At 37.7% G+C, this 12251-nt stretch overlaps 1 protein-coding gene across 8 annotated transcripts in view; it reads left to right on the top strand.

Moving 5' to 3' along the window:
- Positions 1-12251, top strand: part of NAALADL2 (N-acetylated alpha-linked acidic dipeptidase like 2) — a 400688-nt gene that overhangs the window by 229873 nt on the left and 158564 nt on the right. The gene's annotated exons all lie outside the window — the stretch shown is intronic.

Consider the following 12251-nt stretch of genomic DNA (forward strand, 5'->3'; position numbering starts at 1 on the left):
GGCTTAGGAGGAGTATTTGGTGCCTGTTTTAGGTTTTAGTGCAAGAAGAATTCCTGTGGAAATAAATGAGAATTACATCATTTCTAAGCAGAGTTAATTTTGTCTGTTAGCAGTCAGTATGAGAGAACAGCAGTGAAATCTGTGCAATTGAATGGGTCTCCAAAGAGGATTTTTCTCTTTAATCTTTATGGTATAATCAGGGCCACTGAGTTGGCATCACCTCTGCAGTCCAGTGGATACCTGGGTCGGTGCCCACCCAGTCAGGATTTTTTCCACCCCACTCTTCATTCACTCTTTATTAATGGTGTTTGGTTCAAACCTCAATACAAATGTACTCAGGTCAAGTGGAAACCTTTCTGCCCAATCCCAAGTCATGTTTTTCTTTTTCTCTTCTCTCTCTGTAACTTCTGAAGAAGTTACAGAGAGAGAAGATGGCACTTCTTTTCAAGTGCCATCTTCTCTCTCTCTGTAACTTCTTCTGAACCTACCAATAACATACCTGTGCTTTCATCTCTGTTTAAGTTTGTACAGCAATATTCTACTCAGAGGAGGAATTTTCAAGTAAAAAGCTTCTTGTCCTCTGAGCTCTTGGGATTGGGTTTTAGGGATCTTTTCCTTTTAAATTTCTTCAGTATTCTGGAGGTTTAAAGCTGTCTCAAAGGAATCCTGCTTGCGCTGTAAAAAACAAAAATTTCCTTCAACAGAGGGACTATTAAATATCAGCTTTTAAAAAATTGCTGCTATGAGAAAAACATCATAAGAAACAACTATAACTGATAAAAGAACAAGAACAAAATATTTTTGTATTTATATAATACTCAATACTTGTCCCTAAAACTACTTACATAACTTTATTGTTTAAAACAAATGTAGTTTCATGCATGAACAATAAAGAACTGCTTAAAATGCTGCTCAGTTCTCTGGTAGTTATGAGTGACTGTAAAATAGAATATTGGTTAAACTATTGCTGCTTCTCATTTTTTTAAGTTAGTTTTTCAGGAAGAGAAGCAAGTCCTAAAATCTCTTCAGGAACATTAGCAATAGAAAAGCATCTGTAGTTGAAGGCAGATTCCATTTTAGCGAGCATAAACATTATGTGTGTGGGAGCAGTATGGGCACAGGGCTCTGACCCTGGCAGGCTCTGGCATTAGGAACCCATGACAATATGGGTTACCATTGCTGTAATCAAATAGTTTTTTAAAAGGCAAAAAATCACTCTTCTGCTATACTTCACTTGATTATTTTTTAAATTGGAGGAAACAAAAATCTAAATATGGTGGTGCCTTGTGAATTAAAGCTGGCAGCTGAAAATAATCACCAGCAGTTATTTTAATTTTCAATGGAGTGTGATAAATCTTGAAGCCTCAGCAGTGTTTTATCTTAGGGGTTCTCTCTACCTACCAGAACAGCTACTACAATCAGCATTAGACAACATTTTGTCAAAATCTTAAAACTTACTTTCTTCTCATGTAGTAATATGAGTTCATTGGATGCTTTTTTGTGGGAGCCTCTGTCTCCTTGTTAAAATATTTTTTATTATTTTGAAATGAAAGTAGCACTGAAAATCCAAAACAAGTCTGAAGATTCCTTATCTCTGTTAGGATGTGGTGATATAAAGTCTAAATATCTTCTAAGATGAGCACATGAAAGAGTGGGAATAAGTTCTCACTTAAAAAAAAAAAAAAGGATCTTTGAGAGGTTTTAAATGTAACCCACACTAAGGATAAAGCTGTCATTAAAGAATAATTTGGTGAGAACTGCAGCGTGTCTGACTTCTTTGTTAAAAAACTTTGGTATTAAAGAGCAAAGGATGTACCTCTCTGGAGAGTGCTTTGAGGAATGCTCTAAATCTGGACACAGCCTTGGTAGTAGGAAAGACCAAAAAAAGAAGAAGATGACTCTCAGAGAAAATCCTTTGAAGCAAATACCTTTTGAAACCTTTCAGAGCAGGTCGGAAAAAAAAAAAAGTGATGCTGTGATACAGCTGGTTGAAATATATATATATATATATATATATGTATGTAAGAACTGAAATCTTAAAAATGTGAAGAATAATAAAAAGCTTTAAAAAAAAAAAAAAAAAAAAAAACCCAGACAGCAGCCATTGGCAAGTGTAGGTTTGGTATCCAGGTGCTGTTGGCACCTGGATAGTGCATTGACTGTGTATGGAAACTGTCAAAATGCCAGAGCCTCTTCACTGGCTAGACTAAAATGTCCTGAGAAAAAACTTTTGTTCAGAAATTCCCTTTTAAATCTGTTTGGAAATACAGCATTTAAGCCTCCACCTACCAACTGCAATCCCAGGAGAGAAGTATCTCTTTTCAAATAAATAAATAAAAAATGCTGCAAAGTAAATAAAGCTGAAAATGCATTGGTCTTCTCTCTTAGACATCCTTAGGTTTTTATTCTGTCTGATGTGCTGTCTCTCCCACTAAATAGAAATAAATCTCATGTCTAACCTCATGAAATGAATATTAGTTACAGTGTTTATCTCATTAATTTAGAGGGCCTTAATGTGAATTAATTCTGAGCTCTATCAGTTTTATTCTCACAATTATTTCTGGTGTTCCTGAGCTCTGCAGTTCAAAGGGAAGGTGCCTCATCAATCACCAGGCTGTGACTGGCCCAAGAGCAGGTGTGCGTGAGAAAGAAGGTGCTTCAAGGAATTTATCTTCCTTCCACTGAGTTATGTTACCATATAGAGTTAGTCCTGTCTGCTGCAGGATTCACTGCCTCACTCGGGTGCCTTGAAGGGGCAGAAGGGTGAGTAAGGATGGAGGAGGTCTGGCATGGCTACAACTAAGGGAGAGCAAAGCTGCTAAATATGCAAGAAAGGTCCTGCTGCCTTCTCATCCAGGAGGGATGTGTCTGCTGCTGCAGGTCAGGGCTTGCCAGGCACAGTCTTCACCTGGGAGATGTTTTAGGGAATGAATTAGGAGGAAAATTCTAGAAATTTTATGTTGCTGGAAAAAGAATTAATGCATCCGTTTCCTGACAAAACATTTTATTCAAGAAAATTTAATCGTGTTTTTGTCCACATTGCCCTTTTACCACTAAATCTTATATGTCTTGAGGCTAAAGTAGAACATTATAATCATGTAAAGTCACAAACGGAAATCTAGGATGAGAAATTCTATCAGTTATGGACAACATTAGGCTCAGGATTTTGAGGATAATATCGACTCTTTGAATTGAGGTCTTTCCCTGATGATCTCACTGCTGCTGTAGGGTTGCTTTGCTTGAATTAAACTGTTCCATCTTCTCTGCAGACTCTGTAGATAAATTGTTGACAATGTTTGTGGAGTAGGTACCAAAAATGTAGAGGCAATTGAAGAAATATGGAGGGAACCCCCTCTGCAGAAGTTAAAAGTAGTGGACATTGCTAATGGTGACTGTTGTTCTTTGTCTTGTGTATTGAATTGAGTCTCTTGTGTTTATTAAAGTCAAGGAAAGGCACCAGTGACTGCAGGAAGATGGATCATTAGGGAAATCTGTGCTGGAATCAGAGTTATGAGAGCACACACACACTGAGCTCCCTGTTTCTAGTTTCTTTTTGTTGATTGTTGAGGATCCGGGGCAGGAAGGATCAGAAGGGGTGAAGAGAGGGAATTGAGCACAGATTTCTGTGGTAACTGATAGTTCTCTAACAATGTCCCTGACTGCTTTTATTGGGAATTGAACCATCAAATGGTATTGCTGCAATAATACTGAGTGTTTCTGTGCTGCTGAGAGAGGCTGACCTGGATTCCAGGCTGTGTGGAAGATGAGGGAAGCTCTGTCCAGCTCCAGAGCTCTGGATGGGCTGCACTGATGGCAAAGCTTTTGATTTAAGCAATAAAATCAATTCTATGATGTCAGGGCAGGTTCCTCTTTCCTCCAGTCAAGCTGTCCAGATAACAGCATCTCTTCAGACTTTCCCATATGTTTTAGATGATGTAAAAATTTTTTCATCTTTTTTTTTTTTTTTGAGGTGCCACTGTACAAGATGAGGTTTACTGGGAACTCCTCTATAAAGAATGAGGTTCTGTCCTTTGCATGAGATTTCCTCTTTTTCTCCAAGTTTTTCCATCCCTGCTATGGGAGCACATGAACCAAGTTCTCAAATCTCTATGGGAGATTTCTGCCCACACTTAAGAGATGAATGTTCAAAATACCTATGTGAAATTTGACACAGTTCAGGAGAACCTTCACTCTAATCTTCGGAAACTCATGGGATAAAGGTGAACTACTAATTTTGCTATAGGCAAAATTTTCAAAATTAAGGTCTCTGAAAGAAAAGCCAAATGGTGCTGCCATGTAAAACCTTTACCTTACTGGGCAATGTAGGATGCACATCAACTCCAAAAGCTTGAGTGCACTTTTAAAAGCAAAATTTGAAAGCCTGAAACAGAAAAGAACTTTTTCTTCCCTGTACAATTTTCTTATCTGTGAGACAGGAATGACACACTACAGGTTTCTTGTAAAATAAGTCTGCTTCTAAAATGTTAGGTGGTTGAAAACCAGAAAAATATTCTTGTTTAATCACAGAGGAGAGCTGTTCTCAGGAACAGCTGTATCTCTATATCTAGATGCTTGTCCTGGTCAATCATTTGAGCCACTTGAATCTGATATTACTCAGGCACATTTGCTGTTTTTATTGGAGTCCTTTTCTTGTCTGAATATATTTTTAGAACTTATTTTTCTCCAGTCCTTTTTCTACAGATGTAATTTAGAGACCTATAAATCTGTGCAATGACTCAAAACAACAGGATTCACAGGAGATGGAAAAGATGTCATTTTCCTTTTCACAACTGCATATTTGCTTCTGAAAATTGTTTGCTCAAATGCTGCTTTAACTCTCAGATTTGTGTTTGCATCATTACATGGTTGGCCATCTCCCTGATTATGTTGAAGTGGATGATGTTTGGCCAAGAAAGGGCTGTAAGTAGTTTGTGAAAGATCATTTATTGTAATCCAGAAAATAAGAGTTCTCCCCAACATTTTTGAAAGTTCAAGTGTTCTCTGCATGCAGTGGATGACCTCCCCTTGTACATATGAATGAATATTTTCCTCTTTGAGGTAGGTGTCTGTTTTATTGTTATATATGTCTGGAATGTCCATTTGGTCACTTTGCATCCCTTGTCCTGGCTGTGTCACCTCCCAGGCACTCCCAGCCTACTTGGAGCAGGGAAAGCAGAAAGGGCCTTGGCTCTGTGCAAGCCCTGCTCAGTAATAATAATTAAAATAATCTCCATTATCACCCCTGCATTCAGCACAAATCCAAAACACAGCCCCATAACAGCACTGTGAAGAAAATTAATTCTACCCCAGCCAAAACCAGCACAGTTCTGAATCATGCATTCCAGGTTGGAAGACTGAAAATTGTAGGCTGTTTTCTGGACATTTTGTGTTGATGCAGCCAAACTGACTCAACTGGACAAAGCTGAAGCACCTGTCTCTAAGGAATTAAAATATCAAATGCATTCTAAGTTATAGAATGAAATATATTGGTTTTACTTAGATTCCGAAGCACATTCCAGTGTTTCAGTCCAGTTGTACACATTGTGTCTGTGGTGGCGTTTGCATTCACAGGATGTTCTTACGAGCTGGTATTTCAGACAGGAGATGATTTTACTTCTCTGGGTGGGTGGGTACAGCTCCTGCAGCTCACCTGAGCCTCTGAGCAGGTGGAGGGAGCTCCCCCAGCTCAGTTTGGTCCCTCCCCTGCCCAGCTGAGCTGGATCCATCCCTGCCACAGCTGTCCTGCAGAGCCTGGGTGTGGATAAAGTGCTTTAGACACTTCTGTGAGCTCCAAGCTTCTTCTTTAAGGGCTTAATGCTTGTAGCTACTCTAGGAGGGAATGCCTGGTTTCAATTCAGTGAGATATAAATGACTGGAGGACATTCTGCAGCCTCTCAATGTCTTGTGTTCATTCCCCGTGTCTCACAGAAACCAAGGAAATTTCCACCAAGCCTTGAGAATTTGTTGAGTTCAGACACAATGGGAATGGATTCTGACATAAACCCCTTTCACTGAAAATTTTAAGGCCAAGTTTAAATCACATCATTATAATTTCCTGTGTACATATGTAGGTTATGATTTATTTTTTTTTAAGATACCACATCACAGCTGACTAATTCTGTTTTGTTTAGTTTATCCTCAGTCTATGTAATTTGTAAATGTATATTTGCATGAATAATTACCTCTGAATAAGCTAAACCAAGCAGGCTGGCAAATACAGATTACTCTTTTTTCTTAGGAAAGTATGAGCAATGTGACTTTATGCTTTGGGGACTATTGCTACTAAATAGCCTTGCAGTTAGCTCTTAAAAAGAGGGGGATATGAATAATACTAAACACATACAAGAAAGAATAATTAGGATATAAAATTTTGTCACTAGTGAAGTGACAATCAGCACTGCTTAATGAAAGTTTGAAATAATATTTCTGATAGTATTTTAGGCATCTAATAATCTCATGTCCTTCAATTTTTTTGTAACAAAAGACGTTCTTAGAGATTCTAAAATAAGTAAATGTCAATTTAATGTGTCTGAAAATAACAATGTTTTATGTCAAAAACTTGAAATGCTAGATTTGTATGTATTATGTAAAATAGAGTAAGAAAGTTAGAAAGAAAATAGAAAATATGAAGAAAACCTACCCTAAGATGTTGTTTGGATATCTTGCTGGACATCATGAGTTAAGAAGTAATATTTAAGTACTAGTTTTGCCTTTTGGGAAACACAAAGAGTATGATTGGGGACAGAGTTGGCGGTTGTGAAAACTAAAATAAGAAAAAATAAAGTGGAAAAAAAAAGAGAACTGAGTTGTATCAGTTCAGATTTATTGGGGGCTCTGTAACCATAAAATACAGAAGAGCTCTTTTCTGTAGGCTATAAAAAGGCTTCGATCTTGATTCAGTCTCCCTCGGAGTTGGGAGGAAAAAAGTCTTGCAATAAACTGTAAGAAGCAGGGAAGCAAAGAAGTTTAACCTCAGTGTCTTTCCAAAAATGGTCCAGCACCAGCAAAAGGAAGCTGTGGGGCAGCTGCAGGAGAGCCCTGTCTGATGGGACTCTGAGAGCTGGACAGGTGGGACCAGGGGGAAGGCTTTACATGAAATGTGTCTGGGACTGAACTCTGTCTGCAAGGCCAAACTCCATCCAGCTGAGGTTAAGGGACATCTCTTTTTTCTCTTGTTTTAGAATAAATTACAGCTTTAGCTGTCACTGTAATGCAGCATGCAATTTTATGTAATAAAACCTAGACACAAGAACCCTTTCTGACTGTAAGCTGGCACTGTGAGTCATATTGTATTGAAATGCTCCAGAATTCTATTGTGGGAGCAGGAATATTGAAGCAAAGAAAAGAGAGCCTCTGTAAAGTGCTAGCAACCATGAAGATATCATGAATCTGTTTGAGGAGCAGGGCTTGTAGGTAAAACACATAGCAAGACTGAAGTTCTCTGATACAAATCTTCCCTGACATTTTTGGTCAGAAGCACCTCTTAGTCTTGTAACAGAGAAAAATAATCTTCAGTTAATCCAGATACATAATTATTTGCTTTTTGGGCTCAGACAGTCTCTGCCACTTTTCTTGCCTGGAACCGAGTTGAAGGAAAAAGACTGAAAGACAACTTTGGATATTAACATTTCTTTAGAAATACAGGAAGTATATAAAAGATATATTATGGATGGGTATTTTGTCTCTGATGTGCTCAACAGGACCCTGGTGGTGGCAACCACAGCTGTGGCTCCCTGATTATTGAAGGAAACTTTTGGCTGGAATGGGAACAGCTCTGGTCAGAAAGCATAACAGAGTTTACACCAACAAAGGATTTGGCACAGCTCCCTTATCTCCCCTTCCCTTTCTTCCTTTTCTCTAATTTTAAAGATCAGCTAGTTTTATATTTGCAGCTTTCTTCACGTTTGTTGATGTCCAGCTTTGATCTACAACCAGCTTGAGTTTACTTTTATGCTCTGCTGAGTGCTGCCTTCAGCCTCAATTTCAGAGCTGTGCAAATAAATTATAGCGATGTGTTTAATTAAAGTTCGTCTCATGTCCTGATTGCAGACTGTTGCCTTCTCAGATACAATTTGCAAATATATTTTGGAGTTTTATTTTAGGCAGGATGACTAGTTGAAGGTTATTTAATTGTGATTGATTGTGCATGGGATGTTTCTGCTGCCTTTATTTTGTGAACAACCTGAAAATAGTAGCTGAATGTTAAAGGACAAATGAAGGGCATTTACTTGGATGGAAGGAGGGGATGTAGTGAGTCTGAACAGTTACAGAACTGAGAGTTGATGCTTCTAGAATTACATGTGTGTGGTTTGGAGAAATTGCATTAATTCTGAGGAATGTACAATATTTATTAACATTAAATATTTAGTTTTATTCAATACTTGGAGTTTCTTTAGGGACTCTATTTCTGAAATCTTTTGGTGGCTAGGCTGGAATTGTGAATATGAGGACTATGAGGAATATGAGTGTGGAATCTTGACTGTGTCATTTTCATGCCTGCAGCTTCCACAGGCCTGAAATCCCCCATAGTTTGTATAGAATCCATTCATTAATATGGGTCAGGAGCTTGGTATTTGATAAAATCAATTCATCTTTTGAGGTTACTGAGCTATGGCACTACCAACAGGTAGCATGAAGAGGAGAAGACTTTTCACCACAGCCATTCTGTGGTGAAAAATTCATTTCATTTCAGCACAGCCATGCTGCTTTGGGTTTGCTTTCTGCCAAGCTTTTAAGAGCACAGTTTAAGAGCTGCTTTCTTATCTGCACTGACTGCATCCTTATTTTGGTGGTTAGAAACATCCCTTCCTGGGTATGCCACCTTTCAGTTTTGTGTTGGATTTTTTAGGTTTTTTTCCCCACAATGGTTTCTTCCCTGAGTCTTTTTTGCTGCCTTGTGGGTAAATCAGGCACAATCTGTCTCTCAGGCAGTGGGTTGGGTACAGATGTATAACGCTGTTGTTAAATCCTTCTCCTCAGTCAAGTGGACTAGTCAGAATGTGATAAGACAAACATATTTCTGTTATCATTTTCAACCTATTTATCTTATTCTTTTTAATTGCCTCAGAATTTGCAAGAAAGCAGGGTTTAAAAATAGTATCCAGCATCTTCAAGACCCTAGCTGCCACCTGCTTCATATATAGTTATTCATATTTTTCCTTTGCAAGACCTATTTTCCTCTGTGTCATCCATGACTGGATGAAGTATACTCTTTTTTTCTGTTTCATTTTGGAAATAAGTCGAAGAAATTAGGATAAAAATCCCTGACTCTCTTGATTGTTGCATTTTCAGAGTACTTCTCTTTTCTGTTTTGGGGGAGATTCTGTTAGAATTTTTAAGATGGAATGTTTACAACTCACTGAGCATCATCTTGGGACTTAGAAAACTAATAAGTTGCCTAACATAAAATAATTACTTTTCCTAAAAATGTTTGTTTTATTACCTACCCCTACTTCATTTCATGCATGGGGGAATACTACTGAACTCCACAATGCACATCACAATTTGCTCCTAAATAATCATATCTTTCAAACAGCATAGCTTGAAATGATTCGAGGAGTAAGTACCTCATTCAGATGGATAAAACAACTCATTCTTTAGCAGTTTCCCAGTTTTAGGGTAAGAGGATTTACTGTGGCATAGCTAAACCAAGTAGACAAGTGCTCTTTTTGGGCACCCGATAAAAGGATGAGTCCTCTTTTGTTTTTGAGCAGAATTATCCTACCACAGGAAAGCAGTTTATCAAATATGAGTAGTTGGGGGTGGGGTGTTTCACTTTTCAATAAGCTGGTGTGTGTAAAATGAGGATTATGTCATGTTGTAGGCATTTCTAAAACCAGAAATGAGAAATAATAGGAAATTTAATCTTTATTCATTTTTGGAGGTGTTAGAAATGTTGTGACTAAAACAGGCCTTCATGCATCATAAACGGTCTGTCAGCTTCTGAATGGATTGTTAGGAAGGTAGAATGTCTGGATTCAATAGGATTCTTCACCATTATTTGAGGTTGTATTTTTTCAATATTTAATTTTATATTAGAATTTAGGGTTCCAATTAGTTTAGCCACAGTCCACTAAATAAAACAAAAACTAACTACCCTGAGCTAGTATTGCTGTACTGTATTCGATGAGATTTTATTAATACTGCAAATTATTTTACTTTTTATTACAAATTTTACTTAAATGTATGGGTGCAGAACAGAGGAAGGAGTAAGAATAATTTGCATAACTGTTTTTGTAATTTAATGTGTACCTATTATTTTCTGGATTGTATTACCAAAATGTTACTACTTTGTTCTAAACTCTTCCAGTGAATTATTGACTTCATTTGGCCAGAGATGAGCCATGTGTAGTTTGACTTAAAAGAAGATTTAATTCACTTTTTGTTTGTCGTTTTAGCTGGAATTAGAGGTGGTATAAGCTGTGCAGACCTCTGGGTGCTAGGCTATATGTGCTATTTCCAGAATGTGATCACCTTTGAGCTTTGACATATCTGTATTTCATGTGGAAGATGTGTGATGAAAGCCCATGAAACTCTGTTCTATTACACCCAGCTGCTCCTTCACTATGCAATCTCTTACACGTACTCTCAATGCATGAATGTACTTAATAGCTTTGGCATTGGGGCCAACTTTTAAAATTTGAAGCAAAGCACATGGTTTGCGGAGTGTTTGGGGCAGCAGGGAGTCAACTTCTGTTTTCCACATAATTAAAAAATGAGCTGTGCTTTTTCAGGGCCTTTTTCTGTCTCTGTCCTGTTGAGCACGTGTTTCCTGGGGAAGACCAGCGAGTCTCTCTTGAAGATGCAGTTTGCATCCATAAATTAACTAAGAACATCCAAGGGCAGTTGCTAAACGCATTTATAATTGTGCAAACATGTAGTTTCGTTGTTTACAGAGCAGTGGATAGCACCCTGGAGAAGCAGAGAGCCAAAGGGATGTGCAGAGCAGCAGCACATGAATGTAGATGGGCAGGGAGCTCATTTCCGCACAGGCATCCTGCAGAAGCAAATGATCTTCATGATCTTCATGTTTGGGTATTGATTTTGCCTCAGGAAAAGTCAGTGTGCTTTCTCTAATACAAATAATGGCAGCCCTGATTTTTGCTTTGGAGAACAGGTGAGGAAGGCATTGGGTCCAAAGGAATTAGATAGAGGAATCCCCAGAAATCAACCTAGATGTAACCTCCCATAACCTCTCAAGCCATAAGACTTCTGAGACACTAATAACCATTGTATCTAATAACATATGTGTCGGTACAAATTAAAATAAAGATAAGAGCCACAGAAAGAGGTAAAAAATTTATGAACTTAAGCACCCTGGTAAATACCCTTTCCGTATCTGAGGTTAATTCTTTAAAACTGGAGGCATGAGATCAGGTAAAACATAAAATACCTTTCCCTAGTATGAAATCTTTACTTGATTTTATCCTACTTTTCAAATACTGTGGCCATACAGGAAAAAAATTATATTGGCTAAATAGTTTTCTAGTTCTTTAGAGATGAAAACCCCCATCTATTTCAGAAGAAACGGTGAAGTGTGAGCTTTCCTGTTCTACATTTCATTACTTGGTGTTAAATCTGATGTTTTCCTAGTCAGAAGTGTCTTATAACTTTGGCTGGCCTTTCCACATACTTGGTTTGTACAGCACTGATGACATATTGCAGACTTGGAAACTTTTATAAAGACAGGAATCTTGGCAAAGTTTTTGTATGGTTTCAACTTGAATGTTGAGATGCAAACTCACACAGATACAGTTTTTTTAAGGGTAAATACTTTCCTAAAATAGCCATGTTCAGGAATCTACTAAAATTTCACACATCCTACACATCCAGAACAACTGTTGCTAGAATTTAAACAGTTTGTGTAGGGATACCCAAAAGCAGAACTGTTGCCTTTGGCAATGAATCCATACTTAAGTTACAAAACTGAACCGAAAGAGAAAACTTTTCCATCTTGTACTGCTCCTCTTATTTTAATTTTTAAACACTTATGTAATATTCTTGTGTCTTCTTGTACTTGTGTTTTATGTGAGCACTGGGTACAGATTTAGAGGTTCCAGAATGTCCTCAGTGATGTCCTGAGAGGTTCACAGCATGCTAAAATAGTAATGTACAAGCCTGATTATCCTCCTACTTTGTTTTCACCAGAATTTATTGCTACAAATGAGTGAGAAAAATGCCCTTGGTCATTTTTAAATTATATATTTTAAAAAAATACTTGAAAACTCATCTTGAAATATTTTCCATTACTG

This window comes from Camarhynchus parvulus, chromosome 9 (assembly GCF_901933205.1).
Source record: "Camarhynchus parvulus chromosome 9, STF_HiC, whole genome shotgun sequence".
Lineage (NCBI taxonomy): Eukaryota > Metazoa > Chordata > Aves > Passeriformes > Thraupidae > Camarhynchus > Camarhynchus parvulus.